Source organism: Lissotriton vulgaris, chromosome 1_1, assembly GCF_964263255.1.
Source record: "Lissotriton vulgaris chromosome 1_1, aLisVul1.2, whole genome shotgun sequence".
NCBI classification, from domain to species: domain Eukaryota; kingdom Metazoa; phylum Chordata; class Amphibia; order Caudata; family Salamandridae; genus Lissotriton; species Lissotriton vulgaris.
Window position 1 is genome coordinate 1,428,202,419 of NC_141685.1, and position 20,475 is coordinate 1,428,222,893.

Consider the following 20,475-nt stretch of genomic DNA (forward strand, 5'->3'; position numbering starts at 1 on the left):
AAGGAAGGAAACCCGAGAAAGCCTGCATGTGAAAACGAGACAGTGCGTCAGCGGCCTGATTCATCACTCCTGGGACATGTTTTGCTCTGAAAACCACGTTCAGTTGCATACATAGTAGGACAATTTCTTTGAGCAGCCTCAAAATCAATTTACAATGGGCTGACTGACTGTTGATGCATTCTACCACGGTCATATTGTCGGACCAAAAAACGACAGAATGATCTCTGAAACCTTCTGGCCAGGTTCTCAGGGCCACGAGAATGGGAAATAATTCAAGGAAAGCGATATTACTCGTTAGCCCCTTCTCGTGCCACCATGGGGGCCATCTTTGAGCAGACCAGTTCGTGCCGAAGATGGCGCCAAAACCTATGCTTCCTGCTGAATCCGTCCATAGCCCAAGCTCTTCCGAGGACACGGCTGGCTTGTTCCAGACGACTCGGCCATTGAAGTCCGCCAGGAATGCTAACCATATCCGCATGTCCTGGCGGACCTCAGCCGATAACCTCGTGCGATGATGACCCTCCTTCAGGCCAATCATCGCTTGGGCAATGGAGCGGGAAAAGGGGCGAGCCATTGGGATTACTCTCAAGGCAAAATTCAACTTCCCCACTAATTGTTGCAACTGATGCAGTGTAACCTTAGGTGTATTTAAACATACTCGGAGGGCTGACCTGAATTTCAACACTTTGCTAGCTGGTAAATGGAAACACCCCTCCCTTGAGTCCAACTCGATCCCCAAAAACTCGAGGCAAGTCGTGGGACCCATAGTTTTACCCGGTGCCAACGGCACGCCAAAATGACCCATCAACACACAGAATTCATCTAAGGCCTGGGCACATTCGGGATTTCCGGCGGGGCCAAGGAACAAAAAGTCGTCAAGGTAGTGCATTACATTTCGAAAACCCGTCTTTTTAGTGAACACCCATTGCAGGAAAGTACTGAATTGCTCAAAATAAGCACATGATATAGAGCATCCCATTGGCATACACCTATCCATGTAAAATGATCCCTGGAACCCGAATCCCAAAAGACGCTGATCGTCTGGGTGTACGGGGAGCAACCGGAACGCTGACTCGATATCTGATTTCGCCATCAACGTCCCGGGCCCCAGGCGATTCAAGATGGCTACTGCCTCATCAAACGATGCGTATCGCACCGAACAAACTTCTGGATCAATTGCGTCGTTCACCGAAAGGCCGTGTGGAGCAGACAGATTATGGATCAAACGAAACTCACCTGGGTCCTTCTTGGGGACCACCCCTAACGGAGAACAAACAAAATCCGGTACCGGGGGTACACAAAACGGGCCGGCGACCCGTCCCCGGCTAACCTCTTTCTGAATTTTTTCCTGCACCACAGATGAATGTTGTAAGACGGAAAGCTGATTCTTGCAAATCCCTACACCCTGAAAGTCCCCCACCGGGATGCGGAAACCATGTGTAAAACCGTTCCGCAGCACCCCGGCAGAAGTACGATCCGGGTAATCGCTGAGCCAGGGGATCATTGCCAAGGTATCAATCGGGGTTGGTAAAGGCGCCCCTCGGACTAAATTAGACCTGTTTGGCGCCTCCCTTACCCCCATTCTCACCCGTTCTGGCTCTGCACGATGACTCAGGATGGGATGACCCACACGTACTACATTCGTGTCTAAATTTACAGGATCCCGGAGGCCTGGTACATTTCCCTCTGTTGAAGTTATAACAGAAACCCTTTCTCCCGGTATTACCTGCGGGCCTCGACTGGTCGTCGGTGCTCGTACTTGGTCGAAAGGGCGACCCCACATTTTGGCGGGAGTAATCAACAACATTGCTCCCGACCAATGGCATTCTTAACATTCCCGATTCTTTCATTTTATCCCACGTTAAAGAATCGTAACAATCCCAGGTCAAACTCTTGTTATGTTCCTTTTCTTTCCTGAACAGATTATCATAACAAAACCAATGGTTACCTTGATACGCCGTCGAGTAACCCATAATTCGTGATTGGTAAACGGGAAACTCAGGAAGCAACTCGGGCCTACGTTCCCCCAAAATCGATGTAAAAATACCCCAGGCATTGCCCCAGTTGCCAATGTTCTCATTTACCTTAAAGGCGGCCATTTTTGCGCGCCAAACACTCGGATGCATTAGGTCCTTCTGACTTTTTACATGCTCCACATCATAATGATCAACAAGCAAGGAAAAAATATTCACGTATTCCCCTGCCCAGATCTTTTCCTTTATGGCTAAAGGCACATGTTGTCCCAATCTCTCTCTACGAGAGGGTGCTGACTCGTCCCGTGCAATCGGCAATGGCCGCTTACCTGAACCGGACGCAGCTTCTGCCGCTTGCGGCTTGTCTATCCCCGCCAACGGTGCAGCCACTCTAGCTGCCTCTTTCTTCTCACGAAGCCCTTTTATCAGCGCCTGTGCCTCGGCAGCCGTGGCGCCATCACTGCTATCCCCCAACCATGCTGCTAGCTGTGCTGCCAGCTCGGGGGGCATGTCTTCCTTGGGTGTCGGGGTGACGACAACGGGGATTGGATTCCCCTCGATCGGTACTGGGGTCGGCGCCTCGAGCGGGGCAGAGGGAACCGGGGCGTCTCCACCGGCTGGAACCCTTCTCGGCCTCTTAGGTCTCCCTCCAGCCGGCGCAGGGCCCGAACCCTCCTCCCCATCTCGCTCCGCCAACCGTTTCTTTATGTCGGACACCTCTTTGCAAAGGGCCCGCACCATCTGGTCGGTCGTCATTCTCTTTGCGCCTTTCTTGGGCATCTCTCCGAGGAAGTATCTGGAAGACAAAGAAAAAGATCAAAACGCTCAAAATTGGCTCTTCGTTCCGTCCCGAGCTCACGTGTAGCGAGGAGGTGCAGCTTCGGAGCACAAGAACAAGAGGACGTCTTCTGGTCTTGCGCCTTCTTTTATCCGTCTTCAGGGCGGGCGAAAACCCGCCCCTGCCCGCCCCGAGGGCGTGGCTGGCTGCGTCGGTGTCTAGGCCAGCCCACTCTAGGGCGGGAAAAAGCGCGCCCCGGCTACGCCGCTTCGGGCATACCAGCCGAGACGCGCCTCCCGCCCAAAAATGGCTTCCCGGGGGGATCGAGGCACTCATCCATACGTTCGGGGGGACCGAGTGGTCGCCCCTTTCCATTTATGTCGTTACAGACGGTGTGCAGAGGACAATTGCAAGAGACTGGGTCCGGAAGAGGGAACCACTATCCAGAAAAAAACAAGGGGAAATACAACCGTAAGGGATCTGCTTTTAATGACATGGTAGGCATTGTATTATGAAACTAAAAAAACAATAACTAAATTCCCTTTCTGTTCGTAATGAAATAGGAAGTAATAGCCGTGGTATACTGAATAGGACTAAGGAAAGTCTCTTAATTATAGGTTTTAGTTAAAGACCATAAATGAGAGGAGGTGTTTTTCTGAATAAAAAATCAACACTACTGCAGAATTGAATTGGATCGAGTAAATAAGCTAGGACCCGACCAGGTAATAACCAAAATAAGTTGAGGATTTTAAGTTAAACTTTATTCCGCCCATATGTAAAACAATATAGGACCAAGATCTGTCCTTTTGATTAATGTTTTGCCCTTTAGTGGTGGGAATTTGTATTATGGGTTGTTGGATATATAAACATATTGCTGGTACCAGATAGTATATGCAATTATATTGGCAATTTTATCATTTTGGGTAATATGACCAATAAAGGGTTTGCTGTGTGGGAGAGGTGTGGCGCCGCGGCCTGGGCGACTGACGTTGGAATCTGGGGATCACGGTTTGATCCCTGCCGCCGGCAGCAGATTAGCCTAGCACCATGTGACTCTGGGCAATATCTTGCCTAATCTTCCAGACAGCCCCCAGGGCCTGGAGACCCTTACGGGTGATTGTTCGCGCTTTACAAATGTGGATAATTGTAAGTATATAAAGAACTATAGATATATATTGAGTGTCTACAATGGTAATATGAACTTAATTGGAACATTTTAGAACAATCCATTTAAGATAACTAAAATAGAATCCGTTTATTAATAAAGCAGCAAAAGTGTCTGTTTTAATAACTAAAAGATTACGGACCATTGTCTCAATAAGACTGTGGAAAATACTTTTTCCTTTTGGAGCGTTAACTTCCGGGGCATCCAAGGCAGAATAGAGTGTGAAGCGTGTTTGGTGCCAGGTTGTTTCTGCTTCATTTGAGGCAGCGCAGGATTTAATCGCGCGGTATCCCACGGGGTAACGCTGTCCAAGTGAAAAACAAAATAGGATTGAAGTTCTTCCGGTTCACTATAAACAGCACGCAATACTCACGCGTCTGCTTGTTGACAGATTTAGGTTCACTTCCAGAGTCGGAGGGAACATGCCACCGAACTTTTTAACGCACAGCTGGGGGCAATCGTCATGGAGAAATGCTAGCCTATCGGGTGTGAGCTCTATGGGTATTTAAACCAGTAAGGTAAGAGTATCCTTTTACTGGCATTTGCGGAGGACGTGAAGATTACTGGTTACCACGCAGGAGTTTTAAACGGTATGTCGAATAGGAAAGGGTTTTTTAAATTAGGTTAAATTCTATCTGTGACACAGCCCTAATAAGGGAGAAGGGGTACATACTGTCTGTTTATGTCGTTACAGACGGTGTGTAGAGGACAATTGCAAGAGACTGGGTCCGGAAGAGGGAACCACTATCCAGAAAAAAACAAGGGGAAATACAACTGTAAGGGATCTGCTTTTAATCACATGGTAGGCATTGCATTATGAAACTAAAAAAACAATAACTAAATTCCCTTTCTGTTCGTTATGAAATAGGAAGTAATAGCCGTGGTATACTGAATAGGACAAAGGAAAGTCTCTTAATTATAGGTTTTAGTTAAAGACCATAAATGAGAGGAGGTGTTTTTCTGAATAAAAAATCAACACTGCTGCAGAATTGAATTGGATCGAGTAAATAAGCTAGGACCAGACCAGGTAATAAGCAAAATAGTTGAGGATTTTAAGTTAAACTTTATTCCGCCCACATGTAAAACAATATAGGACCAAGATCTGTCCTTTTGATTAATGTTTTGTCCTTTAGTGGTAGGAATTTGTATTTTTGTATTATGAGTTTTTGGATAAATAAACATCTTGCTGGTACCAGATAGTATATGCAATTATATCGGCAATTTTATCATTTTGGGTAATATGACCAATAAAGGGTTGAAAACGAGAAATCTAAATATCTAGTAAGGGAAGTCTAATTTTTATATACTCGTTCCACAGATCTTTTTGAAATAAGGACATGCCCACTAACCCAAAAAAACTGAGGACCTAATGATATAAAATTAGGTAATTCCGTTCTACCCCATTTTCCTTTCTTTTACGGATATATCGGACATTACTTATAATGTGAGGTGGGCTTGTTTGGGGTCCTGTGTCTCTGTAGGGGGGATGACCCACGAGTATTATGAGGTTTTTACTAAAATGAAGCCCATTTAATAGAACTGTATAGGGCAATAAGAACATGGCAAGTAAAAGAACTGTATTGTATACGAATGAAATAAGCATGAAGAATAGAATAATTACAATGAAAAGCTGAAGTATGATGAACTAATATTTTAACCAATGGGGATAGTACATTAGAAAGATTTGTAATCAATGTATTACAAAGTTAGGTTAAGGTGAAAGTCATTGATTGTCCCTAATAAAAAATACCAATACAATGTATTTGCCAACAGGAGTGAAATGTAACGGCAACCAATCAGTGCCATAAATAGGAGAGCCATATTCTGGGTCTTGATAAAAATGGATTATTGAACTGAGCCATCGAAACGCATTGACGCTGCATTTAACATAATCCGTGTGAACAGGTTCTCCTAAAGATACAGAATTATTAGATTGTATCTAGAAGGAGCTATTGAAAAAAAATGTAAACAGATGTTTTAGTTAATGACAAAATATATTGTCTGTCCTTGTCTCTCTGTTAACTGCTTGTTGGAATGTAGAATTTAGTCATAGGTCACATTGTGTTTTCAGACTGAGTATTGCAATATGCCATGTCCACATGCCACTTCCTTAGCATGGGGAGCGGTCCCTTTGCCCAACACATCACTATTCTACACCTCACGAGCAACAGACCCAGGGCTACCAAACACCTGCTAGACTTCAGGATGTCCCTGTCAATTCAATTTAATTCAATATGTTTATTAAGAATTTGGATCTCTAATGAGGTCCACTTAAGGCATACATGGATAGGCATATTAAAATACCAACATAGGACAATTCCACAATATGAAAATGATGTGCAATGAAAATTAATATACTAAAATTACAATAAAATCTATTTATTAAAAGCCATTATATCTGTGTCACTACAACAGTTTTTTGTACATATTTGTTCATCTTAGACATATTGAAATTCTTCAAAAAGCAGCTCTGGGGCTCCTAAGACACCAAAGGGAGTCCCCCAATAAAGAAATACAAATGGTGGCATGGTAGGAAAATAACACAAATATATAATTATTATAATGGAGAACAAGAATTACGATAATTTGATTAGTATGTTTACCCCAGCAAATGATGTGAATCAAAAGCTTATAAAATCTAATAGGTTACCCTACTATAGCAGCCTCACATTAAATCCTAAAATGTTTAAGGTCTGTCAAGTAAGGGCAGTGAGGTTATGCGCCAGGTCGAAATGCTGCAAAACTTATAACATACTGAACCAACTGCTCATTTTCCCTGATAATGAAGATTTAAAGCAAAATAAGTGTTCCCAATTTTTTTTTTCTACTAGAGCAATTAAGTAGCAGTCAACAAGTAAATAAGACTGTTACCATAATAAATAAGTCAAGGTAAATACATGTGCAATTTGAAAGAATAACATATAATAGCAGCTTCATATAAAATCATTTATTAAATAAAGTGCGTCATATAGCAGCAGAAAAATAGCAGAAATCGTATAGTTAGAACCTTTACTGCAGCATAAACGACCATATTAAATATAAGAGCAATTTAGAAAAGTAACATACCTTAGCAACATCATATTAACACATATTTTATATGGTGCATCGTAAAGCAGCAAAGACTCTTCCCTTAACAACGTATTTAAAAAACAGGTTAAAAAAAAATGAAACCCAATTATGTGCAAACAGCAATGAAATAGCAGCAGTAACAAGTGCAAACTTTCTGCAAGTGAGAAATTGACTTAAACAACCAAGGAAAACATAAAAGTTCAGGACTTTAGGGGCTATATTATAAAGAAACTGATTAAATGCGTAGCCAACCAGATTGTAAAAATAGTACAGCAAGGGGATACCTTTGCCAAAAGAGAAACTCTGAAAATTTAAAATATATTCATAAACTTCCTAAAAAAGTTTAAAAGTTTTCATGTTTGAGTAAAAGCAAGAATTCTCGAGCAGATGACACATTTCTAATGCCATTCTGTAGGAACATTGGTCGAAGTCCCCAAAATCGGAATGAGGACAGAGCTGGACATACAAACAAGATATGATCAAGGATCGGGATACCCTGATTACAGTAGTTACAGCTTTTTCCACCTTTCATGTTAAGTTTGCCGTTAAATCATTTAATAGTAAAAGAGTCATACGACAAAGAATAAGCCAACGGCGGATACCAAGGTTTTGATTCCAGGAAAGGTACTTCTGAGGAACTCTTGGAGAAGAAGCATAGGCTATTGACTCGGGTCTGACCTTTGTTCTAGAAAAATGTAACATCTCTCTGGTGACTAACTGTGCCACTTGAAATGTTTAAAAAGTATTTTAGAAATACAACACTAAATCCTCTTGCACACTAAAATGATTCAGTGCTAGGAAAAAACCCCTAGAAAAAGAAAATGTATAGGTTTGTCCTGCAAAAAAGTCTTGGCACGTAAAACTCCTTCATGTGTAAAGCTCACTATTCTTTAGCTGGTATCCCCAATGGATTACCCTAGCTAATCCTTGTATAAATGAATTTACCAAGCCAAATTCAAGCCTAATTGCGGCTATTGTAACAAGAGTATTAAGATTGCATAATTTACGTAATATATGGCCTTCAATCCTATTCAGAAAACTTCATTCTCCTACTGCAATAGATTCTATAGCATATCACAAGGTGGGAGGAATTTTAGCTTTAAAAACTAAAAGCAAATGTAAAAAATGTCTTCGATCCATAGGCTATAGAATATGCATAGGCCATTTGCATGCGATGCTGCTTTGCAAGAGCTGTGTTCAGTATGGGCAATAATCTTTGTACTACTTGAAAGTACTTTCCCCAAATAGAGGTAGGAGTCTACAATGTCAAGTTTTTTGGAACCAATTCTTCAATTAAAATTACAAACTCTTCTGTTTTTGCTACGTTTCATAATCAGAACCTTGCTTTTTTAAACATTTATCTTCAGAAATTGTGCAGTTGTAAAATTCTGAAGTAGTTACAATATTTAATTAAAACCAATAGGGGTCAGGTCCATAATTACAGTATCATCTGCATACATAAGGCAGGGGAATGGATGGCCACCTATGCTTGGAGCATCTCCTTCCACTGGGGAAAAACAATCCGGTAAATCACTTACATATAGAGAGAACAGAAGAGGTGCTAATCGACAACCTTGCTTCAAGTCATTTTCTGTAGGAATTCCTGATGAAAGGCCCTGATTTCCCCCATTAGTACCGGACATCATGTTTGCGAATATAGGGCTATAATTAAAGATAACAAAGTTGTGAGCACCCCCATTGTATGTAGCTTTTTCCAAAGAAGTGGCCGGTCAACCTTATTAAAAGCTATAGAAAAGTCTATGAATGCAACATAGACATTTGTCCTGCAAAATACAATATATTTTTCCTCTATTAGTTTCAACATAATGATGTTGTCTAGGGTGGAATGGGTTTTCCTGAACCCAGCCTGCTCTATGGGGATAATTTTGTCCACTACAACCCATTCAGTAAGATTATCAAGGATACTCTGAGCAAATATTTTCCCCACTGCGTCTAGTAAGGCAATTTGCCGGTAGTTACCCGGATGATGTCTTTGGCCCTTTTAATACAGAGGGATAAGGATACTACCAGACCATGATGGGGGATCAACCCATGCAAATAACAATATTTAAACAAAGAGGTACAATATGTAGCCCATAATATTGGCTCTTATTTTATAATTGACATAGGGATTTTGTCAGGACCCATTGCCGCTGAGGCTCTCATTTATTTAATGAGTTCAATGACTTTCCTCTTTGAAGGACCATGTCTGCATTCGGAAATTTTAGAGGGATTCATTAAAATGATGTCAGAGGAAAAGGAATTGGGATTCACTGAATAACTTTCTAATAGGTGTGTTTTCCAATCTTCTTCTTCTATTGGGATAGGAAGAGATTTCATTCTGGTGCCACAACTTTCCGCTATTAGTTCCCAATATTATTTAGAATTATTTTTAGAAGCAGCTTCTTTTAATGGACCCATTAATAGTCTTCCTTTTTTTGTTTTTAGGAGCATTTTTTCCATTGTCTTTCCTCTTTAGTAAACCTATCAATCTATTTCTTTCAGGGGAATCATCCAAAAACTGAGCCCTCACCAATTTTTTTAAATCCCTATTTATTTGAAGTAAAGGATTGAAAAACGGTCACTGTTTAATTAATGGTTGACTAGATTTACAGGACGTGACCAAGTTTTTATGCTATGGCTAAATTATTCCAACAGATTAGTTTGGGGTTGGTCAATATCTTCTGATACTATGAACTGCTGATCTCCTATTAAATTTGTTAGGGACTCTTTATGTTTTGTAACGGCCAGAGATTTCCAGTAAATTCTGACATTAGCTTTATTGATAGCAACCGCTTTATCCTTGAAGTTCCAAGAGCTCCCCCTGACACAGGGCAATTCTATTTTTAAACTGATTACCATGTGTTCACTAAATGGATTTTCTAAAATGTACATATTGGATAACCTATTTAAAAAATCTGCTGAGGCAATTACATGATCAATAATAGTGCCACCATTAGGTCCCTTATGTGTAATTGTAGAAATGTTATCTTTATCTAGTCTCCAATTGACTAATAATAAGTCCAGATTTCATAAGCCTTCAAGTAAAATTGTTCCCCTTTCATCGATTCGGCTATGAATTGGAAATTTAGCAGGCGGGATGTTAAGGGCTTCATCCTTATTGGTATTAGCAAAAAGCCCCAGACTATCGGTGGAAACCTTAGTATTAAGGTCCCCAACCAACATTAAGGGGGTCATTAGGATGGCGGGCGGACTTTGCCCGCCCGCCATTCTCGTGGTAATCGGAACTGCCCGCCACAGGTCCCCTCCGCCAGACTAATATGGCGGGGGGGAAACTAGTGTGGATGTCGGACGAATTGCCTCCGCCAGGCCGGTGGTGGCTACCGCCAGCCTGACGGAGGCAATCCGGACGACATCGTAATGAGCCCCTAAGTTCTTACAGTCTGATTTTTCCAGGATAGACAAAACAAAGACAAACAAGTCGATAATCCTGGGTGATATGTATGCATTTACAATTAGGAGGGATTCAAAATTATCATAATTTTCTTTTGTCTCTAGCTTAATTAATTGCCTGAAATAGATGAGAGGCAAGCGGAATTATTTTATATATCTATTTGAGGCTTGATATAAGCAGAATGGCAATGCCTCCTTTCGCATGTTTCCTGCTCACAGAGAGCGCAGGGCGGGTCAGCACAAAGTATTCTTCAATGGACCAATTTGTCATAATCCAGGACTCTTGTGTACATAATATGTCGGCATTCTGTTCTTGAAAGAATAACAATTTGTTCTTGTTTGTGCTTAAGCCGGCTGCGTACCAGGAAATCAATTTAAAGCCCTTGCTAGGGGGAGTTCCCGAATCTTAGGCCAGCAGTGCTATTTGCATTGAGAGCCCCTGCCACCCAACTCCATTTCTTATTTTCCTTGTCTACACTTAATGCATGACAACTCTTTTTCTCTGGTTGGAGGGAGACTCTCCTTCCATCCTTACAGAGAGATACCTGTAATATGGTTAGATGGTAGGTCTAAAACGGTGGTGGACAGCTTGTTATCAGGCTCTTTTTCAGGAGTTTTCTCCTCATTAGAGACCAGAACGTCGATACCACAACATTGTAGTTTATCAGAATTTGTGATTATTAGATCAGAAGTCACCTTAGAGCCAAACGTCACTCTGGCTCCCCCAAGATTGCCATATTTAAAAACTTGAACCAAAGCCAAATCACTAATCTGGATCATTTGTAGGTCATATATTTCAGCAAAACAGCTCAATAGATAAGACCTATTCATATATAGCTCATGATCAAAAATAAAAACAAATCCAAAGAAAGAGGTACAAAAGGCAGAAGGTTAACATGAGATTCTCCCTTAGACACATTTTTAGGAATATAAGTCACATCGCTGCCAATAATGGCGGTAAATACTGCAGCATTAGGATTAAGACTACATTTTGCCCCCCTGTAGTACTTAAGTATAAAATGTTAGCTTCTTGTGACACTGGGATTGCAGTACTGAACCTCAACAGAAGTGAGCTAAAATCCATTGGAGAAACTTCCTCTTGCCTTGCTTCCCTTTTCTGATCATTTGGAGCAGAGATCGGAGGCAAAAGTAAATTTATATTAAGACCGAAACGGAGTTGTTTCGCCCTTTTCTTCTCAATCTCCCTGGATTTTTCTCCTTTTTTATTTTCCCCTTTCTGCCAGCGGATTTTCTTTTGTCTTTTCCTCTGATGAAATAAGATGGTTTTTGGTTCCTCCGCAGTAAGATGAACAACTTTTTTAAACCCTGCTGTTTTAAAAAAAATTGGAAAGACTTCATTTATTTTGCCCCTTTCTGGGTCCAAAAGGGGCGATTTAGCTGCAAGGATGCAGAGGCCTCAGGATCAAAAAATTGCTGTCGTTAAAAGGGCTGCAATTGATCAAATACGTCAGCAATTTCTATATCCTTATGTTTTGAGGAAGCAAGGGGCATGCCCACTTGAGTACCAAAATCATTATAGTTAGGATAAGAGACAGAACACGTTTGAGTAGATTTCATTTGGTGTAAATTAGGTGCCTGAAGTTGTAGAGGGAGATCTCTAAACTAGAGTTAGGCCTATGTGAAAGAGGGAGGGAAGCTTTACTGATAGGCAGTCTATGATCCGAAATTATTGATTTAGTCAGTGAGAAAAGTGAGTCCAGACTATTATCTGAGTTGTTTACGGATCTTTCCATGAGAGCTAAGATTGACGAAAGAACTCTTTCTAAACAGAACAAGGATTCAGACATCAAAACATTTTCATCAGGATCCTTATTTGAAGGGTCGGATCCCAGGGACAAATCCGGGTTAATAGATGCTCTTGAGTTCAGTGAAGTCGCTCCACTAGGCATACTACTAAAAAGTTGCATTTTAATAGAAGGACCCAGGGGTTTATCTTGAGAGTTTGAAAGATGTAAAATATTAGATAAATGAGGCTTAGGAGATTGAGGCACCCTCGAGGTGTAATTTAAATTAATATTTATGTCTGGGAGAGTAAAATCCTCCATAATGGGCCGTCCAATCTAGACTCCGAACATAAATCAATAATGTTCTAAGACACACTTTTTTCAGTAGAATGAATAGTGTGAATTCAGTGTGAAGTACTTTCCATTCTGATTTCAGGGCTTACTGCATATACTGCCCGAGTCACACTAATTCCAGGTGAAGATATAATAGGTGGAGGTATATTTTCCACTTTTTCTTCTACCTTTCGGAATAGCAATTCTGTCTTGGGCTCCATATTTGCCTCCATATTTTGACTGATCTCTTTTTTTGAGAAAAAAGGTGGAAATTGCATTAAAACCTTTTAAAGCATTTATCTGTATTGACTTATTCCTCAAAAGATAGGCTTTGGTTTTTTTACATGCTCTTATAAAAAAAAAATTCCTGAACACAGTTCTTTTGTGGTCCCTCTCATAACCCAGCAGCGCCAACAGGGGGGACGACTCAATGCGTTTGCCCGTTATCTCCTGCAACTCCACTAGTACTGCATCTCAATAGCACTGCAGCCCTGAGCAAAACATGCTATTTGGGCAAAACGTGCCCCTCTTCTCTGCATTAAAAGCAGCCAGAACTGCCCCTCAAGCCACACCGATACAGGCTAGTGAATGTGTAATACACCCTATTGAGATATTTAAAGTGTATTTAATGGGGCTGGCAATTCAGGGAAATAGATTTGATGACTGAAAAACAAGAGGTCCAATGTTTATAGCTAATAATTATGCTGGGTCTTCTTGCCAGTCCTGCCTTACTTTTGTGACTCCCAGCCCCCGCTCTCCTTGAGAGCACGCATACAGTTTTACAATGATGCACTGAAGTGCAGCCGTCTGCAGCAGATGTGTCAAAGCTGGCAACTCACCCCATCCTAGAAGAAGTCACCCATGTGTTGCAGTCCCAGCTCCTGCAGTGCACCTGCTGCCCCTCTTTCCTGTCCCAGGGGAACCACACACACCACTCCAGTGGCACCTGTGGCGAGTAAAGTAGTGGCACAGTTTACAGCTCAGCAAGTCTCTTCCAAGAGTATGCACCATATTTAACAGATCAAAGGTATTGTAGTGTTGCGTCGGGTTAGAGAACAACATCTTGAGCAATGGGAGGTGGCATATCTCAAGCCACAAGCATGGTAGGTTATGCAGACCATGCATCTAGTAATGGGTAACCATACACTGCCCAGTCTGTAGAAAGCTTCCAGGTCAGAGAAATTCAGCGCACCCATATGATAGACGAGAGTTAACGAGTTCCAGCTCACATGCAGCTGCTTCCCAGCCCAGGATAAGTATAGCAAGAATGTCTGCAAATTAAAGAATATGGGATGGAGCAGAAGAATCAGGACGTACGTGAATGGGGATGGGAAGCAGGGCAAAACCACCATCTTCAATATCGCAATGCGCCCGCTAAGGGACAGGCGTGGCCTGATCCAGTGGTTGACTGCCTCCATGAGCCACACGGCACATTCCTGCTGTAACTGTCCAGTAACACTCCAGCTGCACCAGAGTTGTCGCCACAGTAAGCTGAAATATTAGGGACATATCCCAATTAATGCGCAAGCCGGAATGCCCACCAAAGAGCACACATTCTCAGAGGACAGGAGATAAGTTATGCTATGAATTCTTTCCATAGAGAAGTGTATCATCTGCATAGGCAGAAACAATCAGGTTGTAGTGCGGTAAGTGAATCCTGTGGTGCACATGATATTCGGGAAGTGCACAAGCCAGTGGCTCAGTTCCCAGGGCATACAACAGCAGCTATAGGTGACAATCCTGCCTGGTGCCCCACATAATATCTATGGCTTTCGAGAATATACCGTTGACCCGGATACAAGCAGTTGGTCGTGTATAAGGCGCCCTGATGAGTTGCAGGAAAACATCACCCACTCCTACATGCAGTACCACCACCAACATGAGCTAATCAAATGCTTTTTCAGCTTCCAGAAACACAGCGGTAGCATGCACATCCAAGTCGATAAGAGAAATCATGATTATAAATTGATGACTGACCCAGTATAAACCTAGCCTGTTCATTTCCAACTAAGCCTGGGAGCAGAGGCTTCAATCGATTAGCCAAAGTTTTCGCAAAAGGTTATTTGTTGGTGTTAAACGGGGTTCAATTCCCCGCCTCGGCGGGTCTTGGGCTCAAAATTCCACGGAACTGATCATTCTCGCCTCGGTGCCTATTCCAATCATGGAGTCCCACTCTGCAACTCTGGGCAATAGCTTGCTTAATCTCCACAACGGCCCCCACAACGCTAAGGATGCCTGGCCTCCACCTTGGGGGTGCCCAGGAGTGGACGCCTCACAGGGAAAGCCAGGATGGGTTCCACAGCGGTATTCGTACAAGCACCTTGAGACCCTTGCGGGTGAGTAGTGCGCTATACAAGTATCAATTTACATTTACAATTTACATTTGTAGGCCTTATAAAAAGCCACTGTAAGTCCATCAGTGCCTGGTGCTTTCCCACTCTACATAGCCTTCAGTACAGCCACAATTTCTGCCAGGCAGAGTGGGCCCATGAGGTACTCCCTATATGCAACCAGCAGCCACTTCATAATGATATGGGTGAGGTAGTTTGCCATGGCCTGTTCATTGTGGCAGAAACACAACGCATATAGCTCTGCATATGAACGGCAGGCAAGATCTAACACATGCTCCCTGTACAAAGTGCACCTCTTACTCATCATTGACAATTAAAATCAAGGTATGCTCTTGCCGAGGCCAAAGGAGCACTGCTAGCATTGCTGTAGGATGCTCACCCTTGCTGTGAACCCTCAAAGTCGAATATTTTCCTAGATGAATGACTTCACTTTGGGCTACCTTGTGATACTCTTCCAACTTAAACTTAATGTTGCCTAGTACGCCCTTCTCAGCTGTCTCTCTATGCACCTGCTCTAAACCTGCTATATCATTTCCAGCAGTGTCAATCAGCCCGCAGTGATCTAAGCACTCCAAAGTGCTTTGAAATAGAGAGCACTGGATATGCACTTTAAATGCTTTCCAGACCACTGCAAATTTCTCCACAGGACCTATGTAGTTGTTAAAATATTCATCTATTGCCTCAGACTCAAAGAAATTAGCCACTAATCTATGCACGTGTGCATATGGTGCACCTTGGAGTAATGCGCATAGCCTGCACCCATGGAGAACATGTATCGCCAAACATCAAGTTAGCCACACTGCTCTGCGATCTCATTAAGGGCCCGAACTGACACTGAGGGCCTCCATGATGGACCCCAGGAGTGACCCTGGTCCGGGCATAAAACACATAATCTCCACTCCATATCTGAGGCATGTTCCCACAATGAAAGAGCAAGGCACGGAACATTTGATAAACGGTCATCGTAATTAGGGCCGTATTTCCCCACCAGCAGAGCAGCCAAATCATTCTTGTGACAGACATATCTATCCACACACACCTCCTGTATTTTTATTCCAGAGCCCTTCAAAACCCAAATCAACACGCCCAAGCCTGCGTTGTAAAGGGTAAACAGTCTAAATACAAAAAATTTTATTTCGACCTACAAGAATTTTGAGTTGAAAATATCAGCGAGACAGAATATCGAAATGAAGAATATCGACAACCAGAATATCGACCTGAAGATAAGAAATATTGTTGTTGTTAATATTGAAGTAAGTAATATCAATAGCAAAAATATTGATGTTACTAATATCAATATTAATATTAGTGTTATGTATTTTATGATGTATTTTATATGTTTGTTTTTATAACTTTTGTTAATTATTGTACTAGTTTTATAATATCGTCACACCAATCCACAAAGTCAGCGTGCTCTCAGAAAAGAAACAGACACGAAACCGTCAGAGTGTCTGAAGTTTACTTCACAACGCCTTTCACCTCGAAAGGCTTGATCACGTGAGAGGAACAAACAGTGTTACACAGCATAAGTACTGTTCAACATAAAGTAACAATTATCATAGGATTATCGACAAACATTGGCGGACATGTTTAAACATTCATATTTGAAGATAAATCATACCAAATGAGTGGTTGTTAATTTATAATGCAAAGCACAATATATAGACTGTATTGAACGTTAATTGCGGAAAAAATAAACACCTCAAATCCAGCTTTGAAATGAAATTGCGTATCACGCTGAATTAGCAAAAACAATTGCCCCAATCATGTTCGAATTACACAGAGTTTACTAAGGAAATAATGGGTTGGTTTGCTGACTGTGAGCAAACAATATACAATAAAGTTAAACTCATATCTCTCATCCCGTGACGTGCTAGAAGCGCACTGACTTGGCCACGCCCCCTCTCAACCGTAATGAGCTTGCCGGTGTTCACGCCAAAAGTGTGAGTAATATCGCAAGCTGTCTGTCAATAAAGTTACATTGACAACATGAACCTTGAATCCCAAGCTGTAAACCACTGTTGCCTAAATTAGAATGTAGGGCAGGCAAATATGCAAATCAAAAAATAAACAATGTGTATAAATATCACAAATTTCGCTATGGTATAGCTTAAATTGATATCAAGTTGCACAACCGTGATACATTATTATACAGTGCAATAAGGATCAAAGACCAAAGGAGGGCAATTTCTCACGTATTGGCAAGTGCCATAAAAAACATGTTGTCATATAAGCAAAAAAAGAGGGGGGACTCAAGTGGAAAAGCAAAATAAACGGGGGAGGGAGAGAGAAGGAAAAGGAAAATTGGGGTAAGAGGAAGATGGCAGTTACACAAATCAATTATGAAAAAAGCATTATCACTTAACCCCCTAGGAAACAAAATACAGTCCTGCTGTACAGTCCATTATACAAAAGGTTACCGTATCACCACACCGCTAAGCCATGTTGTAATACAGATTTTATCGCAGTGTTCTTGAAAAACAGGAAATAGAAAAATGGTAGGAAGCCCTTAAAATCTACCCCTGAGGCGGAAGCCGGGGGCTCATAGCATTGTCCTTGCGCTGATGAAATTGTTCATGTTTATCTCTGATATTTTAAAATTGTAAATATTTTAATAGCACTTTTTAATCCTGCACTGCTCATGACTTCAGCGCAAGATTAGCATCGCGCTGAAGCTGAAACAAACACTCATCAGGCACGGTGCAGCCGATTTTCGGGCTGACACCGGGTTTTCACCCACATCACGCGCCATCTTGCGGTGAGGAACGGGTCGCGTTCCAGTTGTTGGACGCCCCCCTCCCTCCCAGCCTACTTAAGGGTGGGCTGTCAGCATAGCGGTGATTTCCTTAAAATCTACCCCTGAGGCGGAAGCCGGGGGCTCATAGCATTGTCCTTGCGCTGATGAAATTGTTCATGTTTATCTCTGATATTTTAAAATTGTAAATATTTTAATAACACTTTTTTAATCCTGCACTGCTCATGACGTCAGCGCAAGATTAGCATCGCGCTGAAGCCGAAACGAACACTCATCAGGCACGGTGCAGCCGATTTTCGGGCTGACACTGGGTTTTCACCCACATCACGCGCCATCTTGTGGTGAGGAACGGGTCGCGTTCCAGTTGTTGGACGCCTCCCACCCTCCTCTGAACTCACGAGACTCACGTATAAATACAGTATGTCACCTTGTCCGCGCAGCGGGCGCATGGGCGACGCGCCGAAGGCGCGCCAAAGGCAAGCCCGTTTGCGCTGAGTCCGGGCCATTTGTTGTGTTTGCAATTTCCGCCATAAGTGCGCTGGGGATGCCCAGACGTGGGTCCCAGGCACTCCACACCACTGGAGTCAAGCTAGCCGGGCTGATGAGAGGTGTTACCTCGAAACCGGTCCGGCCCTCGGATGCTTGATTCCGTTCTGGGAAGGACATGGCTTTTGTAGTTCGGACTGGACTGTTCCCATGAGGCTCAGGGTCAGAGCTGATTTGCATATTGCCATTGTCTAACCCAGGGTGGTGTGGAGTGCAAAATAACGATGGATTTAGGCCCAGATCCTTGGACTGGGGCGAGTGTGTGACATTGATCCACATTCGGTCCATCACTTGTTGTGTTTGCAATTTCCGCCATAAGTGCGCTGGGGATGCCCAGACGTGGGTCCCAGGCACTCCACACCACTGGAGTCAAGCTAGCTGGGCTGATGAGAGGTGTTACCTCGAAACCGGTCCGATCCTCGGATGCTTGATTCCGTGCTGGGAAGGACATGGCTTTTGTAGTTCGGACTGGACTGTTCCCATGAGGCTCAGGGTCAGAGCTGATTTGCATATCGCCATTGTCTAACCCAGGGTGGTGTGGAGTGCAAAATAACGATGGATTTAGGCCCAGATCCTTGGACTGGGGCGAGTGTGTGACATTGATCCACATTCGGTCCATCACTTGTTGTGTTTGCAATTTCCGCCATAAGTGCGCTGGGGATGCCCAGACATGGGTCCCAGGCACTCCACACCACTGGAGTCAAGCTAGCTGGGCTGATGAGAGGTGTTACCTCGAGTCCGGTCCTCGGATGCTTGATTCCGTTCTGGGAAGGACATGGCTTTTGTAGTTCGGACTGGACTGTTCCCATGAGGCTCAGGGTCAGAGCTGATTTGCATATCGCCATTGTCTAACCCAGGGTGGTGTGGAGTGCAAAATAACGATGGATTTAGGCCCAGATCCTTGGACTGGGGCGAGTGTGTGACATTGATCCACATTCGGTCCATCACTTGTTGTGTTTGCAATTTCCGCCATAAGTGCGCTGGGGATGCCCAGACGTGGGTCCCAGGCACTCCACACCACTGGAGTCAAGCTAGCCGGGCTGATGAGAGGTGTTACCTCGAAACCGGTCCGGTCCTCGGATGCTTGATTCCGTTCTGGGAAGGACATGGCTTTTGTAGTTCAGACTGGACTGTTCCCATGAGGCTCAGGGTCAGAGCTGATTTGCATATCGCCATTGTCTAACCCAGGGTGGTGTGGAGTGCAAAATAACGATGGATTTAGGCCCAGATCCTTGGACTGGGGCGAGCGTGTGACATTGATCCACATTCGGTCCATCACTTGTTGTGTTTGCAAGAGTCCGGGCCTAGGGCCACGACCCCTGGCCAGGTATTATCAGATTGCAGGATATCCTACCCCCGATCCTCCCTACTAGAGCTGCGCGCTCCTTTCAACCCCCGATGCATGGTTCATGATCCAAGAAGCCTTACATATAATACCTTTATTAAATGTACCAACTGCAACACCAGGCTTTTTATAAACAACCACAAAATCCAACCTAAATCATCATCTACCGCTACAGAAACCGAATTTCTTATGGCTCTGATCAATGCGCGATCAGTATGCAAGCATAGACAGGAAATAGCGGATCTTATCATAGACAACAACTTAGATGTTTTATTCGTCACTGAGACATGGCTGGATGACGTATCCGATCCAGACCTGGTTATTACTGTGCCACAAGGTTATAAAATTTACCGACAGGACAGGAAACAAAAACGAGGGGGGGGACTGGCAATCATTGCCAGAGAAAGATTTCCAATCAAAATAACATCCATTCCAGCTACAACATGCGAAGATTTTCAGTTCAGCATTTTGTTCACTGCCCTTTATAATTTTAAGGGACTGCTTTTATATCGACCCCCTGGAACCAGGACGCCCTTTATAAATAACCTTAGTATAATAATGGAATCGCTAGTTATGGAGGAATCTTTCACAGTTCTGGGGGATATGAACTTTCATCTGGATCTGAAGGAGGATAAGGATACACAGGCCCTTATCATGGACCTGGACACGTTGGGGCTTAGACAAATGATAACGTCCCCGACTCATCAAGCTGGACACATTCTCGATGGCATCTTCTCAAATGTGGAGGGCCTACAGATACTTAACATCCTGCCTATGCCCTGGAGGGATCATTATGTGATATTTAGTAAACTGATATTAACCGAAACCTCAAAGATAAAGGCCACCACGCCGAAGTCAACCACTTTCAAAATTTGGAAAAACATAAACCACACTGAACTAACTACCTTACTGGACAGTACTTGTCCATTGCTTTCCACCGACCCTAACATCGCCACTCAACAGTTCCATGACTGGCTAACACACGCCACTAACACCTTAGT